We start from the raw sequence: 9,675 nt of genomic DNA, 5'->3' as shown, positions 1-9,675 counted from the left end.
AGACCTGATCCCTCACCCGAGTATCAACCACATAAGCCAGATAACCCGCACAACCATTCTGAATATACTGTCGAGCCCTGGCTGCCAAAGAAAACCTTGAACCAACCCCGGTACCCTCTCCATAGAAAACCAGTTGTCCCCCACTTGGGGTTCGAACTACTACTCGCTGGACCTCGCAATCGATCATGGCACCAAACCTGCTCAGCCAATCCATACCCACTATCACGCATACATCCCCCATGGGGATAGGGATCAGATCAATCGGATAAGGCACCCCAAAGATCTCCAATACACAACCTTGAAATACTTTGGATGCAGAAACCCCGTGTTCGTTGGCGATAGAAACCCACAACGAACACTCTAACTCCCCAAGAGGCATATCAAACTCCCTACTGAACGTGTAAGATACAAAAGACCGACTCACACACGAGTCAAAAAGCGCAAGAGCAGGAAAATAATTCACTAGGAATCTACCTCGGGGGCTCCGCCTTTCCCTGACTCCCATCTGTGATCCTCAGAGTAACCGGCACTGGAGCCTGTGCTGGCCTAGCAGCAAGCAAGGGACAGTTGGCCTTCACATGGCCAACCTGGTCGCAGTGATAACAAATCCTGGTGTTGGGTACTGGAGCCTGCTTACGGCAATCCCTCGCAACATAGCCCTACCTGCCACATTTGTGGCATCCAGAAGAAGACCGAAAAGCACCATCATGAACCTTGTCGCACTTTCCACAAGCGCGGCCCCTCTGACTCCCAGATCTAACATCAGCGGCCTTGCACCGCTTTGGCGCAGGTTGCGACTGCGTCGGGGCCTACCTCTACTCCCTCGTCTGGAGCTCCATCTCAATCTCCCGCCGCCTAGCAGCCTCCTGTAAATCCACCATTGAACCATAGCGCTGCGTAGACACAAACTAACGGATGTCCGTCTTGAGCATTCTCAAGTACCGGGTCATCTAAGCTTTCTCAGAAGTAGCAAACTCAGGGCAAAACATAGCTCTCTCTATAAACATCTTGGTGATCTTCGTCGTCGACTCGGTCCCCTGCCTCAAATTTAAGTACTCATGGGCCAGCCTCTCCCGCTTTACCAATAGAACATATCTCGAGCGAAACATATCAGAGAACTGCTCCCATGAAACTGCAGCTCGTTGCTCTGGGGTGTATGAACTAGTAACCAACCTCCACCAATCCTTCGCTCCATACCGAAGAAGGTTCAGAGCGCACTTTGACCTTCTGGTCAGCTGGGCAAGAGCACGTAAAGAAACATCCCTCAACGTCAGATAGCCACCTCATGGCTATGATCGGATCCTGAACCCCGTCAAATATCGGGGGCTTCGTATTGTCGAATTCCCGGTACTAGAAAGCTGTCCCAACGTCAATCTCAGCCGCAGCAACGACCAAGGTAGCTGCAGCAACATCAGTCTCAGAAAGTGCAGCATAACGGTGATCGAAGAACTCCATCATAGCGGTCTTGATAGACCCAAACAGCTCCAATATCTGCTCCCGGATAATAGAAATAGCCTCCTCACAAAGGATCTCCCTAACCCGATCCTCAGTTAATCCTGGCCCATCCTGGCCACCTGTTCTGACTCCTGATCCGGATCCCAACTCAAATCGTCTCGTAACAACCATACTGAAAATAAACCAGGAAGATATTATATAAAACTCATATATATATATATATATATATATATATATATACACACACACACACCATAGGAATCAATTCCCAACAAAACCCTAGGGGTTGTGACTTCCCTGCTATGCGTACAGATCCTGTGCTTCCAGTAGTACGGGCCCATAATACCTTCCGCACCTACTTGTATTTGTCTCATAGGATCATCACAACAACCCTAACACCCAGTAGAATACACATACACCCTATTATTACTTCCTAGAGAAAGGCTAGACATCTCTTGACTGGTCGGCTGACCCCACATAACTCATCCATGAAACTTTTACCAACCCTGCAGCACTCGCGTATTGTAACACTCATAAAAATCATGTCAAATTTAAACTTTTTAAAGCATTTCAAAACCAATGATTATTACAAAACTTGTTTTCAAAATAGTATAATGTCAGAGTATCCCATAATCAAATCATAAAATCATAAAATATGAGGAGTTGTACGATCACGCCTTCGCCTTCCCGCGGTCATCAGAAGTACCTGAAACAATAATCGATAAATGTAAGCTCGAAGGCTTAGTGAGTTACCCCCAAAATACCAACGCCATAAAAGATATCAATAACATATAAGCAAACAGCATGCATAATGATCCTTCAGCCTAACTGGACCGCCTCGTAGGCCTTCAGCCTATCTGGACCACTCTCCGAGCCTTCGGCACGTCTGGACCGCCTCGTAGGGCCTACAGCCTATCCGGACCGCTCGTCGGGCCTTCGGTCTAACTAACATGCCCTCCTGGGCCTGTAGTCTATCCGGACCGCCCTGGGTATGTTGGCCTTCAGCACAAAGCAGGACCGCCTCAACCCAACCCCCAATCAAATAAACATGTGTACATAATGTCATACGCTAGCATATATAACAGTCAAACCGATTTGACAGATCATGAATCATAGCAACATCCTATAACCAGGATACAGACCTAACCGGTCACTAACATAGCATCATCCTATATACCAGGATACCGACCTAACCAGGTCACTAAGCATATTACCATCCTAACTACCATGATGTAATCAATAAGCATATCATGCAACAAACCGGATACAAATCCGAAAAGGGTCGGCATTTGTGCCTTAGACCCTGTCAATATAGTGAGGAGAACTCACCTCACAAGTAGCTCGAAGTGATAAAGTCAAAATCCACCAAATGTAGCTCCAAATCCAACACCTACATCCACTGATGACCCACTTCCATAAATTCCTAAATTACCAAAATACCCCCAGAAGTCAAACTGGTCAACCCTTAGTCAAAGTCAAAGTCAAAGTCAACAGTCCATGTTGACCCAACTCGTCGAGTGCAGCTAGCAACTCGTCAAGTTCCTTAAGAATTCAGAAAGTCATAAAACCCTAACTGACTCACCGAGTTTCCAACCAGCTCGTCGAGTCCATGCCTGTCCAGATGTCGGGGAAAACCCTAACTGACTCGTCGAGTCCCCTTACTGACTCGCCGAGTTCATTCAGAATCAAATACGGGCAACCTCCATCCAACTCGCCGAGTCGGCTATGCGACCCGTCGAGTTCATGCAGTCCACTTCCTATCCAGACGTTTTTAAGCTACTACAAAGCTCCAACTTGTAGATCTAGCTTCCTAAGGCACATATTCCACGTAAAGTTGCAAACTTTACGTGCATGCAAGGTCCTACATGCTTAGAACACCAAAACCAAGTGTAGAATGGGGTTTAGGGCATGGTGAAGGGTTAATACTAGATAAAGCTAATAGCTTTCTGAATTTGGGACCTAGAGGAGTCCAGATCTGAGAGCATATCTTCTGGACAAGTTCAAAACAAAGAATGACCCCCTTTTTCCCCAAAAATGACCATATTCATGCATGAGAAGAAGATCTAATAAATGGAAAGCCCAGGTAAAGGCTTTTTACCTTCTACTGGAGGCCAACACTATGTAGATATTGGATCTACAAGCTTCTTCCCGTTCCAAGACTCTAAATCTTCAAGCTTCTTCAAGGTTTGCACCAAAATACACACTTAGCCTCTCACACACTCAAGAATAGGGTTGATCTATTAGGGTTTGCTTCTGGACGTCAAAATTGGCAATGGTGGCTGGGGGAAAGGGCTTAAGGTCCTTTAAATAGGGTGCAAACCCTAAAAATTAGGGTTTCATTTCCCAGCTCCTACTCGTCGAGTCCAGGTCCTCCGATTCGTCGAGTAGATCCAATAATCCACGCAGGTCCTCCAACTCGTCGAGTAGATCCAATAATCCACGCGGGTCATCCCGCCTCTACACGACGAGTTGGGGGCAACCAACTTGTCGAGTAGGTCCATAAATATGTATATAATGCTTTAAAACTTGTACCTGAGAGTCGGGGTGTTACACGTATGCTAACTATACATAACACTAGATCCTATAGACAGTCGAATACTTGATCCTACCCTAAGCCCACAACCAGACAAGGAACAAAAAATAAGGCTAAATCAAACATTCTCATGCTATAAAATCTTAGTTATGTACAATTTTTATGTATACACTAAGAAACTACAGTAATGATGTCAATTTCATATGAGGAAGAACCCTAGGCTATCAGGCATCATATAATCACGAAACTATATCATGCAATTCCTGAAGATCCCTAGCCTATCACTAGCATGTTGTTCTAACATATCATAATATCAAACAACAGTGTGCTAACTTGGGGTCCACTTACTGGCTCCGGTTGATCGTACACATCACATCCTTCCTTGATTACTTTTGGAAAACCATTTTGAAAATTAATTTAAAAAAAAAAAAAAAAAAAAAAAAAAAAAAAACCTTTGCAGTTCCTTATTTGAGAATGGATTCACATGGGTGTTCCTCCAATTCACTCAAACTAAGGCTCTGATACCAACTCGAAACATCCCAAATATCACAACAAATTTAAACTTTTAAAAACAACCCATAGTCATAAAATGTTTACAAAATCATTGTTTCCAAATGTGTATTAATATCAAAGTATCCCAAAATCATAAGCCCTAAAATAGAGGATGTGTACGGTCACACCTTTGCCTTCCCACGATCATCAGAAGTACCTGAAACAATAAATAAAAACCATAAGCCAAAGCTTAGTAAGTTCCCCCAAAGTACCACCACACAAATACAGAACAAAAACAAACAAGCATGTTGGGTCCAATCAACCATCGGGCTGGAATACCCCAGGGTCCATAGTCATCGGTCTGGATTACCCATGGCCCAATCATTCATCAGACTGGAATGCCAATATACAATGGGTCCACTCAGTCATCGGACTGGAATACCCTCGGGCCCTCAGTACGAGTCTGGCATACCAACCGGCCCTCGGCTCGTATCTGGAATGCTCTTGAGCCCTCAGTATGAGTCTAGCATGCCAATCGGCTCTCAGCTCATATCTGGAATGCTCACTGGTTTGTTGGCTATAGCACAGAGGAGTACAACCTCAACCCAACACAATATGTCAACATATACATAACATATAAACATATAATCAGTCAAACAGGCAACAGACAACTCTACAAATCACTACCGTATAGCACATCCAATAAGTTAGGATACAATTCTAACATATAACTACAACATAGCAACATACGGTAGACCAGGATATCAATGCAATGGGTCGGCCTTGGTTCCTTCGACCCGAAAGTACAGTGAGGAAAACTCACCTCACATCGTGATGAAAACTGATCAATACTCTGATCCCGAATATCGGCTCCACCCAAGTCCTAAATGTCCAAACATTTCCCATTAATACAATAATCACAATTTCCTAAATTACCCTTGGTCAAAACTAATAAGTCAACTGAGTCAACCCATCCGAGTCGACTCAAGACGAGTACGTTGGGCGTACTCCAGAGGTATGTAGGGCGTACTCGAGTTGACTAGAAAACGGGAGAGTAGACCGCGTACGCATGACGTACACTAAGGTACGCATGGCGTAAGCCAAAAATCTCATTTTTCCAATAAGTGCTTAATACGTTAAGCATTCACGTCCAAACTTTAGATCCAAGGCTAAATCACCCTCAAAAGTCATAACGTTTCCAATTTTATGACTTTGCGTTTCCATTAAGTGCCCAATACCCCAAAGTACAACATCTTAATGCATTAATACCTTCTAAAGAGTGCATGGAGCAAAACTAACCATCAAGACCACATTTTTATGACTTAAGACCCTTCCTAAGGTCTGAAAGGACGACTTAATGGGTCAAGAACATGCTATGCTCAACAATCACCATTTTTGGATAAAAAGTAACTTAACGGAATGAAATGCCTATATATACAAGATGGAATGATAAGTTTTCAAGCTTTATACCTCCTGGAGGTTGCAAACAAGGAGGGAATCTCATATCCAAAATGCTTCCAAGCTTCAAGCTCTTCTCACCACCTTCTTCTTCTTCAAACACACCTCCAAAACACTCCTATGGGCTAAAAAAATGGACTCTTCTTACTTGGGGTTGCTTGAAGACGATTTTCACAGAGGGAGGCTACTGAGGATATGAGGCATGAAGTTATAATGGTGTTCATATATGGCCAAAACCCTAAAAATCAGGGTTTGGACATTCTGCGCGTACGTACTGTGTACGAGATGTACGCCCAACGTACTAGGGTCCGCCCTAGTACGCTCAGCGTACACATCGTACGCCTAACGTACTAACCTCAAGTCCAAAAATTACCACAATGCCACTATAGGCCAATCTTGTAATCTTTTCAACTTTAGGGGGGTCAAAATGTAATATTATTCAAATATAGGGTCAAAATTATAAGTACCTTATCATTGGGATGTTACAAGAGTGAATGCAGGTATTAAGTTAATGGGGCTTAACTTGAGTTCACTATGGAACGTGTCACTTGACTTTTTCCTACATGTTTGTATATGGATGGCGCCAATGATGCTACGTCGTCTTCCAGATACTTAGTAGCTAGATATAAAATGATCATCCTTTAGTAAGCAATCTAGAAGATACGTTGCAAAGATGGACACCACTAGGTTAGAAAGTGATATCGAGGGATGGACCCAGTATTGCATTCTGATGCCTAAGATAGATGTCGGTTAGGAAGAGTAATACAATTGCTTAGGTTCTTGGAATGCTCTACCTCATTGATGTGCATTCAGAGTCCTTATATATATATATATATATATATATATATATATATATATATATATATATATATATATATATATAAGTCAATCTGGGTTGTTGCTTATCCAATTGGGTATTATCTTTGTCTGAAGGTTGCAAGGGTAGAACCCTTCAATACAATAATAATAATTTTTTCCATGCTTTCCGAGGTGTTGCCTAAATCCATACGGACGACTTCTTTGCTATAGTTTATTGTTGCTCGGTATGCTTGACCGGTTTGCTTTGGTCACTAACTACCGGCATGTATTGAATTTAGGCTTGCTATTTAAGTCTGTCCTGTTTCTCGATGGTGTTGGCCCAGGTTTGTGTGTGGGTTGATCCTCATACATCATTAACCAGTAGCATCGGAGAAGAAATGAATGAGAGAGACCATCAATTCATGACAGGGGACGATCCCCTCTGGCGGTTTATCATAGGCGAAAGCTAGCATTTAGAAAGTGGGAGAGAATAAAAGTGATAAGTGTGATATTATATTTTCTGGTCAGATCTCAATGATAATCCAGTGAAGGAGACGGATCCAGTTGAGTACTGAGAAGAAATCACTTCTAATGAAGAGCTTATCACCTCTAGAAGTTGTTAAGGGTTGGTTTTATACGGTGTTTGTAATTACCGAAAATAGAAAACAGAAGACATATGAAGGTAATTTAGAGAGGGAGAGAGATGGTGTGGGTCTCATACTTTTATTTAATAAAACTTTAAGTTAAATAGAAAAAAATATTAAAAAATATCTGAAGGCCAAAATAGTCATTTCAAGTTGAGAATAGACCAAAGAGTTTCTAGCTCAGCGGTATCAGGTGTTACACTCTCTCTTTGAGGTCAGGGGTTCAAGTCTCTCTTTAGGAGTAGATTATATTTGTTGGTTAAAAAAAAGATTGAGAAGAAACCAAAATAAATACCAAATCCTCAAGTTTGAAATTTTTTAGACCTAATCAAAAGAAAATGGCAAACAAATTCAGTTTTGTCTTGTCTCTACAATTAAGCCGAAAAAGAAAGCAAAAAAAATTGACATCAAAACAAATATAAAGATTCGAGATGGTACTATAACAAGGAAGGTTCCTCGCTCCTTGGAATAGCTATTCCACAATGAGAGGGAAATCGGGATTATGGAATCGTTTTATCTCTATCCCTAGTCTCTCTCCTACTTTCAAAATTAAACTTGATCATCGTTATCATTTTTTCTTAAACTTCATCTGTATCCCTTTTTTCTCATCCTATTTATTTGTCTTCGCTGAAAAAACCTTTGTCATGTTTGTTTCTCTGAACTTTTCACACCACCAAGGAATCCAACATGAGAATCTTCAGAAAAATTATCGCTGCTGTTCTCCTCTTCTTCTTCCTCTTCAATGCACCATCCACGGCGGAAATCATATCTAAGAAGCTCCGATCCGATAACAGATCTACCATACTCTTCTCGGAGTTTGGATTCTCGCATACCGGTCACGTCTCCTTCGACATATCCTCCGTGTCCATCAACTCCAACTTATCAGAACCTGATCCTTCACGTATCGGTTTCTTCCTTCTCTCGTTTAAAGTGGAAGACGATTACCTCCAAGAATCCAGACAAAACCCTGAATTGTGCCCTTTGGATAACAACTTCATCTCACTCCTCTTTACTTTCCAAGATCATGTCTACCCTTATCCGCAATCTTCCTTCAACAAAACGTATCCAGTGTCATATCCCGGTGTACACGCCCTCTACTTCGCCAACTGCAACCACCAATCCTTGGTGACGATGGACGTCCGGACAGAGCTATACAACATTGATGTCGACGGCACTACCAAAAACTATTTACCTGTTGGGCTAACGCAGCTTCCATCTCTTTACTTCATCTTCTCCCTTCTTTACATGTGTTTTCTAGGGGTTTGGATCTTCGTATGCTTCAAGAACAAACTATGTTTTCGCAAGATTCATTTAGTAATGGGTGTGTTGCTTGCTGTGACTTTGATTCACGTAATGTCTGCCGCAACTGATCAACATTACCTCAAGGTTACAGGCATTCATGGATGGGATGTCTTGTTTTACATATTTCGGTTTATCAGAACTGTACTTTGCTTCACAGTGATCGTGCTGATAAGTGGCGGATGGTGTTTATGGAGTCCGTCTTTACAAGAAAGAGAAAAGGTTGTTTTGCTGGTTGTGTTCTTGTTTCAGGTTATAGCTAATGGATTTGTTATGTTGATAGGGGAAACGGGCTTTCGTAATGATGTTTCCCCTTATAATGAACACTGGTTGAATTGGAACATAGGTTTTGTTCATTTCGATTTCCTCACCTGCTTTGTTATTTTCGTTCCCATTTGTGGTTCGTATAGTTTGTTGAATGAGACTTGTGAGGTTGATGGGAATGCTGCTAAAAATTTGGCGAAATTGTTATCATTTACGAAGGCGGTTTCTGTATATCTTTTTATGAGGATAGTTGTTAACGGATTTGCTGACGATGTAGTTTACGAGTGGCCGTGGGTGATTAATGCGGGAGAGGAAATCGTCAGTCTTGTTTTCTGCATGGTGATGTTTTACATGTACAGGCCATTTGTTTCGGACGATGATGATGATGAAAAGTCTGCTGGATGAGGAGTATGGGGTTCGAAATTCCTAAGAGAAGATCTTTTCTTGTTCATACTACGTTTTTTTTTAGGTTTAATTTTCTGGAACAATTTGATATTCTTTTCTTCTTTTAAAAGGTCCAAAAGTTTTAGGTTTGTGTAGGTACGTTGATAGGTGTTTTCGTGAGTAATGAGCTACTATAGCTTTGGTATGTAGATAGTTTTGGATTTTTTTTCTAATAATTAGACTTGTTTTTCGGAACATGAAACCTACAGAAATCAAAGCCATCAAACCCAGACTTCATATTCCTTAAAGCATGGATAAAAGTTCTTTAAAAACAAATTTTTAATACCA

General features: G+C 41.9%; 1 pseudogene; it reads left to right on the top strand.

Moving 5' to 3' along the window:
• Positions 1-8,067: 8,067 nt before the first annotated feature.
• Positions 8,068-9,348, top strand: LOC145105004 (protein CANDIDATE G-PROTEIN COUPLED RECEPTOR 7 pseudogene; annotated as a pseudogene).
• Positions 9,349-9,675: the final 327 nt, after the last annotated feature.

This window comes from Lactuca virosa, chromosome 4 (genome assembly GCF_052849685.1).
Source record: "Lactuca virosa cultivar CGN04683 chromosome 4, Lactuca_virosa_CGN04683_v6, whole genome shotgun sequence".
NCBI lineage: Eukaryota > Viridiplantae > Streptophyta > Magnoliopsida > Asterales > Asteraceae > Lactuca > Lactuca virosa.
Note: the sequence above shows the minus strand (reverse complement) of the source record. Positions and strands in the feature narration are given on the sequence as shown.